The 14,336-nt window shown below is 45.8% G+C and overlaps 1 protein-coding gene across 3 annotated transcripts in view; it reads right to left on the bottom strand.

Annotated features, from left to right (window-relative positions):
- ADD3 (adducin 3) overlaps positions 1-11,277 on the bottom strand; it is a 90,391-nt gene extending 79,114 nt beyond the window's left edge. For 2 of the 3 annotated variants that reach the window (XM_085229040.1, XM_085229042.1), the window contains exon 1: positions 11,147-11,277. The gene's annotated coding sequence lies outside the window, so the exon portion shown is untranslated. The remainder of the gene's footprint in view (positions 1-11,146) is intronic. The other variant, XM_085229041.1, reaches the window with a different exon arrangement.
- Between the last annotated feature and the right edge of the window lie 3,059 nt (positions 11,278-14,336).

Genomic DNA, 14,336 nt, shown 5'->3' with positions numbered 1-14,336 from the left:
TGCTCATCTCAAATCTGTCAATGCACTATATTCACTATAACCCACTGTAATGGCTTTTGCTTTAGCAGAGAACTGCTTCTAACATGAGCACTAAGGAAAGAAGGTTAGAAAAAGAGTTCAGTTATGCAGCTGAACTGCATAACTGAGAAAAAGGTTGGATATTAAGAATAATTGGTCCTGCTGAATTTATGTGGTGTTTGAATCAAAAGGGCTTCCTGAGTAAGCCAGAATTCAGGGTAAATGCATACAGACAGGATACAGTGATGGCACGTATTGCCTAAACTGTCTGCACTTGGTCTTTCAGTTACTTCAAACATTCATGCTCTTTCAGTTTTAAACTCTGCTAAAAGCAAAATGAGCAACTGTCAATTAAAAAAAAAAAAAAAAGATGGAAAAACTAGCATCAGCCAAATCTAGCATTGTTTATTTCAACTATATAGAATCATTACGTCCGGTCCTTGGATCCTCTTTATTATACCCTCATTTCCCCTGACTGAAGAAACCTCTGTAGCAGAAAACCCTAAGGAGCCATAACTTAACAAAGACAGCATCCTAACTTGATACAAAGACTACATGAATGAAGCCAGTAATCTAAAAAAAAAAAAAAAAAAAAGAAAAAAAGAAAGAAAGAAAATTCCAGTGGACAAAATGAAAAACTACATTTGATAATAAATCTTTTTATGAGTTAGCTTAATACCCTTCCTCTTGGTACCGGAATGTAATGTTGTCTTCCTTGCCAAGAAGGAAAAAAAAAAAGAAAAAAAAAAAGAAAAACCCATAGAACAAGAACCACGAGGAAACAAAAATGAAATAAACATCAGATACACACTGCATTTTCAAAAAACATGGTACTGTTATTGTATGAGCTTACATGGAATGCAGTGACTGTGGTACAGTGGGGTGCTCGCACCACTTTCTCTCTGCACAAAAGGGCCAGGAGGCCCAAACCCAGAGGACAGTGCCTGAACCCAGGCACGAAGGCACTGCAGCTCTGATGTAAGTGAGAGGCAGAGGCACCACGCTCAGGACCTGTGCATTTAAACGGTGTCCAGTGTAACACTGAGCCTTTGGGTGATTCACAGCGAAAATTCAGGAAAATTCAGCCTCTCTCTTTTGATTCATCCCACAACGAAACCAGGTCGGCCAGCACGCTGACACAGCCAGGGCTGTTATTTTTAAACACAGCCACAGTCTATTTAGCTAAAGCATCTTTACTCTGACTGAGCCAGTATTACTTTGATAAGACTCCTTAAGTATCTGCACTGAACCCTGTGCATCACCCCAACCAAAAAAAGCACAAACTTCTGAAGATAACAAAGATAACACTACGTTGCGGTTAGGAGAGGGAACAGAAAATAAATAAGAAAAAAAGGCACAGGAAAAAGCGAGGACACCCCACTGAAGGACATGGAGCTATCTACAGGACGGCTGTGCACACTGTGAACGCGTATCATTCACCACCTGCAGAGACAAACTGGAACAATTTCAGTCAACTTCACAGCAAACAGCTTTCTGCTCTTTGGAAAGTCAGCATTAAATTTGTTAAAACAATTTCGGTGCCAAATTTGTTAGCAGTAACACTAGGTTTTCTTACACATCATTTAACTGCTGAAAACCTGGGCAGGAGAAGACAGCCAACGCTGTTTTGAAAAGCACATAAAGGGACCACAAGTTTTGATTGCGGGACATTTTGGGAGGCAGCTGAGCAGTGCTAAACCTGCCTATCTTCAGCTTTCCTCAACGCAATGATTACTTCTTCAAATATAAAGCTGTCTTACAACCACAAGTTCATTAGCAGAACCAAGCCCAACCCCTTTCTCTCCAAAAAGCACTTTGGTCTACAAATTGCAGGTGGTTAAACATATGAGACCGAGATACCTTGGTCTACTCGATGCAGTGAAGTTTTACTGTGGAGATATTTAGCCTCAGCTTGTTGTCAATAACCATGAGATTGAGCCAAAAAGTAAAACGAGCAATATTACATACTACTCAATAGGGAAACCCTTTTAATTTACAACAGAAAAATTAGCTATGGACTTCCATGCTGTACAGAAAGGCTGCAGATGAAGACAAGATTTAACAGAAAGCATCCCATCCCAAGCACTGAGCCCTTGTGCTGCCCGGGATCCTGCACTACACTAACACCTGCAGACCCACGCGATCAGTTGGTCCCTTTAACTCCAACAGCAAGCTGACTTCAAGGACTTAATGCAAAATGGGAAATACCTGAACTTGCAGGGACACCTTCCATCTGCCTGCACACACACATACTCTGTAACTCTCCCCCTCCTTGCAGGATTAAGGGTTAGGTGAGCACTGATACGTGCCTAACAGACACAACTGCATGATACAGTCTAAGGATAATAAAACAAGCAGACATGCTTCAATGCTTATTCTTATGTATTTGTCAGCTTTTTCACTCCTCCACACTCTGTGAACCAGTTACACTGGCAAGTCCTGCTTTGGTTATTCCCATCTTTCCTCTTTTCCTCCTCTACATGACACCTTCATTCTTCAAATCCAGCATCCAGGACAGGAAACTCCAAACTATCAGATAACAGGAATGGCTTTTGAAAACTTGGAAGGTTCTGACACATTTCTGAGCCTCTTAAGAACTGCCAAAACAAACAATGGACAAGGAGGTTTTAATTAAAATAATTTTGAAGTCTCTGTAGTTTTTCCAAAACGTTGCCTTCAACCCAAAGAGCATCCCTTCTAACAAGACCTTTTCCCTACAGATTCTGGGAGTAGTGGAGCTGCCACCTTGTATCCCAAAGTCTGGAGCCGTGGCTTCTTTCATTCTGAGCTGTCTACAAACAACATTTACACAGCTTTGTTTATTCTCTTAAATTGTTTTTGAAGAGACAGAGAGCATAAGCAAAAGTTTAGAAAGAAGGTGAAATAACCTTGGAGGAAGGACATTACCTTATACCACATCACCCATAACAGTCTCCCCAGCATAAGTATATGCCAGTAAGCATTCTTCAAGTTAACTAACAAACTGAAGAGTCATAAAAAAGAATTACTTGTATTACACATTTACACATTATAGCTGGTAATTCTGCAGCTTTCATTTCATCTTTGAACCATCAGTTATACTGACAAATAACAGCAGCAGCAGCGCATTATTACACACGGAGTAAACAAATGACCTTTATCTAACTTTATTAAGGTAATAAAGGACAGATTATTTTTTTTTTTCTTTTTAAGAAACTTCCTTCAAAGGGAGTTTTATAGCTTACCACCAGCAGGGTGTGGATTGAAGCTAAAAACTTTGAAATGGGTCCCTGTGAAATCTGAAACCAAAATACAGCAAAGGTCACCCTTCTGTGCAGAACCAGCCCGTCTCTGTGCACGCTATAAGCAAAGCTCTGTTAGCTGAGCCTCGCCAACAGCCCAACTCAACTCACCCCCTGGGAACAGCAGCAACATCAGGTTTGCCATACAAAGATACATTTACTGCCTTACAATACCTGTTACTATACACTTGCAGCATGTTTGATAGCAGTCAGGCTCTCCCGTTACATGGCATACCTCAAGCTATTTTTTTCTTGTTAAAAACTAACCCAGGTTATAAATATGACTCTGTTATTCTTACTCCCAACTTGAGCTAATTCATTTTGGTCACAATTACACAGACAGTAGAGAGCCTTATGCAGAGTATTATCCAACCTTAATATGAAAGGAAGCAATATAACTGAATTATTATTTTTTTAAACACTAAAGGAGACTATTTCAACAAGGAAACACGGTGAATTTTTCCCATCAGAGAGATACGATCACCAAATCCTAATCTGGAGACAACCAGACTGCTACACTCTGTCTTCAGGGCACCAATAAGAGTCCTTTCCTCTGGAAAGGTTTATGCCCATGTTTTTGCCCACAGGTATGTAGGGGCAGTCCCATTTCAAGCTGTGGGTCCTCACCTGGGTCTGGGTGAGCTGAGCAGATGGGGTTGCAGCAGCTCCCACCTCTGCCCCCGAGCACTGAGCTCTCTGAGCGCTCCCTTCCCTTGGCTCGGGTCGCATCGCGTGCGCCTGCCAACTGAGGGAAGATCTGGCATCCTTTGCAGCACAAAGATTTCACAAGGCGTAGGACTGAGAGGCTGACTGCCCTTGCTGGAGGGCACAGTTCTGGCAGACAACATCACAGCACACCGCACACACTCCATGTGGCCACTGGAGGTGGAGATGGCATCTTGATCCAGGCACTCAGAGATTCTCAGGCTTAAGGCATGGTTGAGAAGAACTGAGCAGCCTTAGCCATTTAGCCTTATGGAGGATTTGCCTTAGGACATGCAAAGTTACAAGCACTGTTGTTTAAAAACAGCTAAGTTGAAGAAGCGCACACCAGGAGGAGAGCAAGCACACACACCAGCACCTGAAGAGGAAGCAGCACTGCAAATATCCCCCAAGTCCTTGGCTCACAGGGAAACATCTGACACAGACAGGGAACCCCCTCTGCTGCCATAGGGTGACTTCTCCAGGCACCTCTGGCGTTTTACAGCTTAAATGTTTTATACAGCTAAAGCACATTGTCTAGAGTTCACATTTCAACTTGGAAGCTCCCTGGATTCATTTCAAGACGTATAAATTTTTTTTATAAACTAACCTGGTTTTGAGCACAGAGCTCACTCATTCTAGCACTGTACAGATGCATTCAATCTCTTAGCACACTGCAAGATTATTTAAACAAAGTTTGAAAGGGAGAAGTAAAGGAGGAGGAAAATCCAACTGCCAGACTGCTGGGACTGTTGGTTTTCTTTGCGCTGGATTGTTGACTTCTTTTTTAATTAAAGATCTTTTGCTCAGTACTAGACCCCTGATTTTGATTAGTTCAACAACAAACAAGCCAACCCTATAACATGAGCTGTGCTGGCTGTGGGCTTACTTTGCTTTAGAAATCACTGCGCTACCTACCACTGAAACATGCCTCACAACTTCCTTTCTCTTCCTCAGCCACTCGGGGTTAAGCCTTCGCAATGAAAATATTTATGAAAATTTTATTGAAAGATCCACCTCAGACACTTTGCCTTAGAAGATGGAGTGTTCCATTCCAAGCCATGCACAGTGAGTGGGGTCTGCCGGGTGCCCCAGCTGTGTCCCTGAAGTCCTCAGCCACTTAACACTGAGCACGCACGTGTCCCTGAATGCCAAGCCAGCTACACAGCTCTGAATATTCAAATTATAACAATCAGCATGCCTACAAGAAATCTAATTTGTATTCACTATTACGTCCATTCATGGGAATGGAAAAACAAAACCCCAAACAATCATGTATACGCAGATTCTTTTGTAACTTTTCTTTTTCTTTTTAGGAATAAGTAAACTATGAAGCCCCTGGAATGAAAATGCACAGTTTGCCCTAGGAGAAAGCTTCCATTTAGTGAATGAGTTGTAGATCATAAACATCTCAGCTTTCTGCCTTCTTGCCCAGCAGTTGTGCCAGAAAAAAAAATTGTTTTGAATCTCTTGAAGAAGAGTTTTGCCTTTGTATATACCTTTAGACAAGCATGCATTTAAAGCAAGCTGCCATTCAAAGCAAAAATTCCATAGGCTAACCATGAACATTACAAAGACTTAAGACTCCTGAAATGAATATTTAGCTCAATACTTCATATGCAATAAAGATCTGAAACATGATGATGAGCCTGTGGGCACTGCCACAATTTGATCATGATAAGAGAAATACTTGACTAGTTATTCATTTATTATGGCAGAAATACTATATCACAAGGGCTAATGTTGTGTTCAGTTAACAAAGGAGTGACAGCTATTAATCTGATACACAAACCAGCTTCTTGCACCCTAAATTTCACATACACCATAGAAACTGCAAATAAATACATCTGGAAAAAAAAAAAAGATTCATGAGAGAATACGTAATTTTTCCTTCTTCAGAGTACTATATCATGAAATTTCAAAGAGAAATTTGAATGTTCTAGCAATTAGACACTTTGGTTTGGAGCGTAAATGTAGCAGTTGTCCTGCACATAACGTTTGGTGTATTGAAAGTACACCAACAAACTGGCTTAAATCACGTCTCACTCCTGTTTTAGAATTGTTCAGGATTCTGGAGAAGTGACAATGCAATTCTCATGGAAATGGCTGTGCATTTGTGCTGGAAAAAACCACAGGCTGTCACCGTATCACCAATGGTGTGTCACTGCTCAGCTCCACGTAGAATTAGATGCACCACCTGGTATCATCCACTTTTTCCACCTCTGAAGTCTATTTCCAATTTCATATTTCAGCTTATTTTTTTCCATATTTTTTGCTTCCAGGCTGAAGGTTGCCTCTGCAAAGCATCTGCTAGATGTACAGCATCTGAGACAAAACACTCCTACACTTCCTGACATGAGGGCTCACGAGTATGCTTTCCAATGCTATAGTTTAATTTTCATGTTTAAATCCAGGATATTTTCTTTGGAATGCACTATCTAACTTTCAAATACTTGACTCTGTGACCTTAATGAATCTTTAAGCATAGAGTTTTTTGTTTATAAAGACTAAAACATGGGTGAGTCGTTGCTGTTCGTTCCTGAGGCATGCACCTGAACTGGGCACTTTCTGAAAGGCTGGGGCATCAACTCCTGGCCTCAAAGGCAGCCTGCAGGCTGTCCTCACCCAGTCTGTGTTTAGGTGAGAGCAAAGCAGGAGGCTGGCCAACAGACTTCACCCAAAGACTTGGACCTGTGATTGTCTTTTGCTTGGGATCTGCAGGGGAACTGGGCAAGTGCTGAGACAGGAGCTGAGACCAATCCCAGCAGCAGGAAAAGAACTGGAGGAAGTGAAAGCCCCCAGCACACGTCTTCACAGGAGACATTGTGATTCCCATTGATCTAAAATTTGTGTATTTCAGCCACACAGTCAACCTCAGCCCCAAATGGTTTCTACAGGGTTAGGTCAAGGCTTCTAGAACTGACAAAACAAAAGCCTTTCTTCACCCTAAGTGAGTCTATGTTTGGAGGGGAAAATATAAATATTTTGAGTTCTATTTTGTCTTTATTGTTTTTAATGCATTAGCACAAGTAAAGAGAACTTTATCCAATAAGCAAGGCCTTCTGTTTTGCCCTGTATTTACCATCCAGCACAGGAAGACTTTGGTGGTGCCATGCATCTTGCAGTCAGACCTGACGCTGACCACAAGCCTGCAAACACACGAAGATGCAGATCTGGTGGACTTTTGAAGAATGTCACGCTCAGTGTAATAGCCACAGGTGACGTGCGTAACTTTACCTATTTTCTACAAAAATAATACTACTAATAGGTGTATTGCTCTCCTAGGCAACCTGCTCCTAGTGGCCACGCTTGAGCAGATGACCTCTAAAGGTCCCTTCTAACCTAAACGATCCTATGATTCTGTGATAACACAATTAAGCATATGCAACAATAAAAAGAGCCTTAAGATGATTTACTGCACGTGTAGATTAAGATAACAAACATAAGTTTTCATAGTAATTTAACAGAACCCTCTCGCTTTGGCCAACACCGTCCAGCATTCAGCTGAAGCTCCAGCCACAACCACCACGCTGTGCTTAGGACTCATGCAAGGCAGCACAGTGACAGGAAGAAAAACAGCAAGCTGCAACCTGACAGCTGCTTAAATGCAATACCTCAGCTGGAGAAGTACCTTCAGTGCACGTTGACTGCAAAAGGGGAAGGGCATTCCACCAATTGCTCACTGCTGCAGGTCAAGCGAAGGCAAAGTGAGGAGCTATGGAGCTGCTTGCCCATTTACTGACCTTGCCCTCAGCCTCTTGCTCACCCAGAAGCTCCCTGCTGCTCTGAAGTCCCTAGGAATTTAACATGTTAAACAATACAAAGCAAGAGAAGAGTTTCTCCCCAGCCAAGATCAGAATAGGTGGAAGACTGGAACAGTGAATGAGACTACTATAATGGTGCCTTAATTAGCTCTTCGTTCCAGCTGATTGCATCCCTGTAAAGCAGAGTTTACATTACTAACATTTGAATGACATTAAATATAATAACGAATCTTACACGTTCCCAGAGTCTTGGCAAAGCAGTTGCCTACATCACATAGACTGAACTGTGAAGATGCAGGGTAAAACCAAACAAAGGAAAACACCACCACCCTCAAATTAAGGGGCCTTCTTACAGAAGATTTTTAAAGAATCCCAAGGAAATCTCAACTTCTTCACAAAATATTTTCCACTCTACTGATTATTTTAAGTGACAAACATCCCCACTTAGTCTAGGTTAAAAGAAAGCTATAACTGAAGACACTTTCATATCTGATTTCATACCAAATTTACTGATGCAATTCAAAATTGATTTGGCTTAATATTAAACAAGAACTATCCACCATTCAACTACATTTGTGATGACTTTAAAAGAAAGATCTCAAATTCTCATTTGTGCAAGGAAAAGAAATCACTGTGCATCACAGAAGTGCTTCCCCATGCCAGTGGCCTCAAAGTTAATACAGGAAATAAATCTGCTTGCCTCTAACTTGAACATGAACATGTTCCCTACGATTCAAGAAGCTTTTAATCCATCTTCACATACCAAGAAAATGCTGCATGAAGATACTACCTGCTGAGAACCACCACCAAAAGCAGCACTACCACTTCTTTTCCCAATACGACAACCAGCATTTCAGAGCAGAGCTTGCAGAGAAGCCTGTGATGTAACAGCAAGCAATGCCACCAAATAATATAGATTGCATTCTTCTGAGTCAATACCAAAATACCGACCTACTCCACTTTTGAAACAACGACACTAAGAGATTGCAAAATTGACTTACAAGAGAAATAACAGCTTGACGTTGCTATGGTCACTACACTTACAGGATATTTCTTAAAGAAACAGGTTTTTTTCTCCTGTTTAAGCTAGCAAAGGCAACTTTGTGTATCAGCTCAAGGTCACACAGGTTGTTCCCTATGCCAATTTTTTTTAAGCACTCTAATTCCAATGCCATCCCTGTGAAGCAGGCTGAGAAGGATGCTTGCTGCAGGTCTCACCTGCAGCAAGAATCGTAACAAGGCGGCCCCACGCTCACCTCCAGCACCACATGCAATGGAAATGAGCCCAGCAGAGACAGGATCCAGCCACTCCATCCCACCCCATCAGTGAGTCCACACTACTTGCCTGGCCCCATTGGTTTCCAGCCACTCCACAAGCACTGCAGATGCATAGCCCCCCACATCATCCTTTTCTTAAATAGGATTGACACAGCTGGTCTTCTTGGGCAAAAGTGGAAGATAATAAGTGATTTAGCCAAGGCATCACTGCACTCCCAGAGATCCTGGAGCACAGCAGCACTCCATCTATTGGCCAAGAATGAAGAACTGCTCAGCCATCAGTGCAGGCACTGATCCCGAGATGGAAAACCCTCAGCCTCTCCCTGCTTCAGGTTTCGCATTCCCCCAGTGAAAACTAAATATCAGCAATGCCTTATTCTAAAAAAAAACACGAAATCCTGAGAACCTGAGAACGCAAGGGCCTGCAAAGCTAAAACGGGTATCCGCTAGTAGTGAGTGTGCACAGAGTTCAGGAGCTCAAACACTCCTTACTCACAGAGCACCCACCAACCCTACAAGGGAATAGGGCGGACCCTGGACTCCTGGCCGTCCCCATACACCAGGCCCAGAGCAGGAGGCACCTGAACAACCCAAAATCTCCTCAATCTCAGCAAAGCCTGGAGTCTGGGGTCACATTTATCAACTTCGCTCCTCTGGTACCAAAGCCGATTGCAGCAACAGCTTATCCTGCTCGAGAATCATCCAGCAAATCCAAACATGGAGTCTTTTATAACCTTCTGGCAATCATTTTTTGCTATTTATTTTACCTATTGATTTTATAACTCAGCTCCCCCCACCGATGAGCTCCACCCAGCTGAGGCACAACCTACACTCTTCCCTCTGCTTAGGACCACATCACCACCCTCTGCGTGCTCTGGTGGGCACAAAGCAGCAGACTGGGGCTCAACCCACCTGTAACGTACAGATGCTGAGCAGAGCCACACTGCAGTCACACCGGCTGGTAACGCAGATGCTGCCAATTTGTTGGACTGAGACGAGCTCCAATTCATAGACGCACTTATCAAACTCACTCTGAATTTTTATATAAGAGAAGAAAACAGTCTGCAAACTCAAAAATTGGGAGCAAACTCCTCAAGGCCCCTTGCAACCCTCCTCACTGAAGTTAAAGGCATAAATACCCAATTTTCTCCTAATGTACGCAGACATACAGCACCGCAGGACACGGAGCAGATCCCAAAGCTGCAGGAGCAGAGTGCGGAGAAGAGGAGGGCCAGATGTTGGCCACAACTGCAGGGGTGCTGCCGGTGAGCAGCACCGTGCCAAGACTGCGCGTGCTTGGGAATGGGATCCTTGGCAAACGGCAAAGGTGGAGCCGAAAGCGACGGAACATTTCTAAAGCCCAGCCCTCGTGGAAGATATAAATTATAAGCCGTTTTCTGAGCCTCGCATGGGCTGCCGCGTCTCGTGATAGCGCCAAGCCGCCCCATCGTTACAATCGCTTCCAACACCGCCCTGCATTTGCGATTTCTGCACATAGGCGCGCGCTATTTCAGATCGGCGCTGAGGCAAAAAGACAGCATTGCAGCACACGGAGAGCCCGCGGGCGGCAGCGCGGCCCCGCACAGCCCCCCCCGACCACGGGGCGCCGCACCCGGGGAGGGATGGAGAGATCCCCGGCTCTCGGCGCGGAGCTTCGGGCAGCGCGGACGGGAAACGGCGCAACTCCGCAGCGATCGAGCCGGGCGGCTCCGCGGCGTTACGGCGGTCGAGTCACCGCTCGCACGGGGTTAACGGGGCAGAGCCGGGCCGCGCGGTGCTCCCGGTGCGCGCAACGCAGCCCCGCAGCCTTTGTGCGCCCGCAGCCGGGATGCGCGCACACACAAACACACACACACGCATGCACGCACACACACAAACACACGCGTGCACACACACACTTCCACGCTCAGCACGCCGGGCTGCGCGGCCGCAAACTTCACCCCCCAGAAGCGGCGGGGGGAGCGGACATCTTGGGGCAGCCCCGCACCGCCTCCCCCCACTCTCTGCTGAGCCGGGAGACATTTTACCGAGCCCCCACCCCGGCGGCTAGGCTCCCGCTTTCCCCTCCCCACCCCGAAAGGCAGCGGAGCCGCGCGGCGTTACCTCGGAGCCCCGCGCCTCACTCCATCCCTCCGGCAGCGGCGGGCGCGGGAGCCCAGCACCGCGGCGGGCGGGGAGGGGAGGAGGGGAGGGCCGGGGGCAGGAGGGGGCGGAACGATGTGGCAGGAAGGGACACCTGGGCTCCTCCCCTCCGCTGCTATCTGCCCGCGGCCGTGCCCTGCCCCCAGTACCGCTCGGCCAAGTTTGAGGGGCCGCGAGAAGCAGGAGAGGGGGGGAGGAAAGGAAAAAAAAAAAAAAAAAAAAAAAAAAAAAAAAGAGGAGGAGGAGGTGGTTCTGCCGAGGCCCCGCCCGCCGCCCTCCATTGTTGCTCCCGCCACTCTCACTGCCGATGGAGCGGAGTGGGACTCGCGGTGGGGGGAGCAGCACGGGGGAGGCACAGGGAAAGGCTCCCAGGAGGAAAGGAGGCAGGGTGTGTGTGTATGTGTGCAGAAAATGCAAAGAGGCTGCTTTTGGCCAGCTCTGTTCTCCGTTTTGTGCTGCCGCGGAGCATTCTGTGGTCGCAACGCTCTGCGGCTGCTGTCGGCTCCGTGCTGCTCTGCACCCGAAGTCGAAGTCGGGTTCGAGGTTTGCTGGGCAGCATCCGGGCGGTGCTCGGCAGCCGTGAGGACGTACAGAACCACTGGGTGTTATATGCCTTTACATACAAAAAGAAAAGTCTGTGATGATATTTTTAACTAATTTTAAGGCTCAAAAGTTGCCTAAAACGTGCTTGAAAGCCTTAAGAGTTCCATTTGTGACCAGATGTAACTCGCGTAGCTCAGCTTTGAGATGTTTCAGGGCAAACCTCATAACTCAGGGATCTGCTGACTATAGTGATAGCATGAGAGGAAACGGTCGAGTTGTGCCAGGGAGGCCCAGGTTGGATATTGAGAAAAGTTTCTTCTCCAAAAGAGCAATGAGGTACTGGCACAGGCTGCCCAGGGAGGGGGGGAGTCATCATCCCCAGAGGTATTCAGCCATGGAGATGTGGCACCGAGGGACGTGGTTAGTGGGCATGGGGGGGTAGGGTGGGGTTGGACTTGGTGATCTTAGTGGCCTTTTCCAACGTTAGTGATTCTATGATTCAAAGAGCTGCTGGGGGTCATTTCTGATGATGATGATGCACCACATCCCTGAGATGCCGGTCCCTCTGCAGAAGGCCTTGGAGACAAAATGTCCGCAGGCACCGCGCTGTGCAGCCCAGGGTGCTTTAATTTGCAAATTGATAGCCAACGCTCAGACGGCCCCACCTGGCTGGAGCAGTACGTTGGGAGCCTGTAGGTGCTGGCCAGTGATAACAGATGCTGCTCCAGGTCGTCCCTTTATTTAATGCAGGATCTCTAACTATCTGGTGCTTGTAGGGAATGAAAATTCCCTTGGGTACAGGAAGAGCAAGTGCGCTGGCACACCTATAACTGTGTGTGGAGTGCACTGGGAAGGATGGAGCAGATGGCTTCCTCATTCATATTTATTCAGTATAGCACTTATGGAAATAGCAGGGCTGTTCCTTGCATGTTTACCCCCACTTTTTTATTTCCTTTTAGGAAAAAAAAATACAGCTGTGTCATGTTTTGATAAACTTTCAACCTGAAAAAAGCCAAGAAATACCACCATTTAGCTGTGGTTTGGAAAGTGAAGGCAGTAGTACAGGGAAGTCCTTGGGTCAGGAATTCCCTTGGCTCCTGCTCTCTGCTCTCGGCACTCAGTCAGCCAGTGGACAGCCCTGGCATGGGGACAATGGGACAGGAACTGGCTGCTGACACATTTCAGCTGGAAATCACAGGAGAGTTGGCAACATCCAGTGGGGATACTGGGAATGGAAAAATATCACTGCTTTTGAGTTGAAGTTTATTAAGTCATTACAGGATGTGGAAGCAGGGGACAGACCTGGTGTCTGGGGAGGTTGGTTTGAATGCTAAGGTGCTGCATGACACTGATCACACACCTGGGAATTTGAATTTCAGAGGCACCGGTGCTTATCCCAGCAGAATGCTTTCAGACATGTAAAGATGCATTCTTATGTGTTTACTGTAGGACAAGTTTTCTTCTCCTGGGCATGTGGATGAGCTTCACTATTACTTTAGTCCTGAAAAGGTTATGGAGATGACAAATCCTTATGATTCAGTCCATAATTGGCTCACAAGCAGGACCAAGAAGAAGCTTTCCTGCATGGGAGAGCCTTTTCCCTTTAGTTCTGGAGGCTTATTTCCCTCCTTGGAGCGGTGCTTGGCCATGCCATGAGGCATGGCTGTGCTGCAGCCTGCAGGGTGAGGCAGTGCAGGGATTGCTGCCATGAGCCCTGGGTGCTGCTACAGGAAGCCATGCTGCAGGGCAACGGCTAGATAGTGTGGTAACAGCCAGGATGAATCTGCTGGGTCAGACCTTAATGAGTAAAACCAAATCCATAGTAAGCTACAGTAGCATTGCATTTTTGGAGCGTGGGTCTTTGGGAAGAACTAGTGCTCTGTTACTCTGTCTGGGCTTCGTGCTGTTGCTCCCTGTTTGCAGTATCAACAAACCCTTTCTTTCTGCACTTTTCTTGCATTCAGCTAAATAATCCCCCAAAAAGCAACCAACAGATTACAAACAGCAGATAAAGTGCTTCCTTTTTGGGTGTCTGATCCCACAGACATGCTTTGCCACTTGCACGGTGCCACAGCCTTCTCGCCCTCTGAAAAGCCATGTGTCTAATCAGGCGACCTTGCAGAGCTACTCATTAGAAACTTGGCCAAACCACAAACATTTGTTTCCTTGCTTTATGCCAAACTCTGAGAAAGAAGGAAGGAGTGGCACGGAGCTCATGTTAATGAGTTCTTCATTCCCCACAGAGAGATAATCAGAGCACTGCGCCGAGATTCATCAACATTTTTTATTAGCACTTTAATGGCCTACATCTTTTTTTTTTTTCTTTTTTTCATTTTTAAGGAGTTCCTTCAGCTAAGAGCTAGATAATTCCTCCTGCAGCTGTGCTTTAGGAAGCAGCTCAGGGGATGTGCATGCCAAATTACTTTAGCTCTAGTTAAATATATATACACATATACACCACAAGATTTCCTGGGTGCCTCCTTTTTCAATCAAGGGCATTATGCCCTCAATCCATCTCTTCTGGGTCGCATGGAGTTTGGGCTTTCTTTCATGATCTTTGGAGTTCGTATCTTTCATAAGACTCGAGGCAGTTTGTAGCTCCTAAAGT

Source organism: Meleagris gallopavo, chromosome 8 (genome assembly GCF_905368555.1).
Source record: "Meleagris gallopavo chromosome 8, MGAL_WU_HG_1.1, whole genome shotgun sequence".
In the NCBI taxonomy this organism is placed as follows: Eukaryota; Metazoa; Chordata; class Aves; order Galliformes; family Phasianidae; genus Meleagris; species Meleagris gallopavo.
The sequence above is the reverse complement of the archived record's forward strand: the minus strand, read 5'-3'. Positions and strand labels throughout refer to the sequence as shown.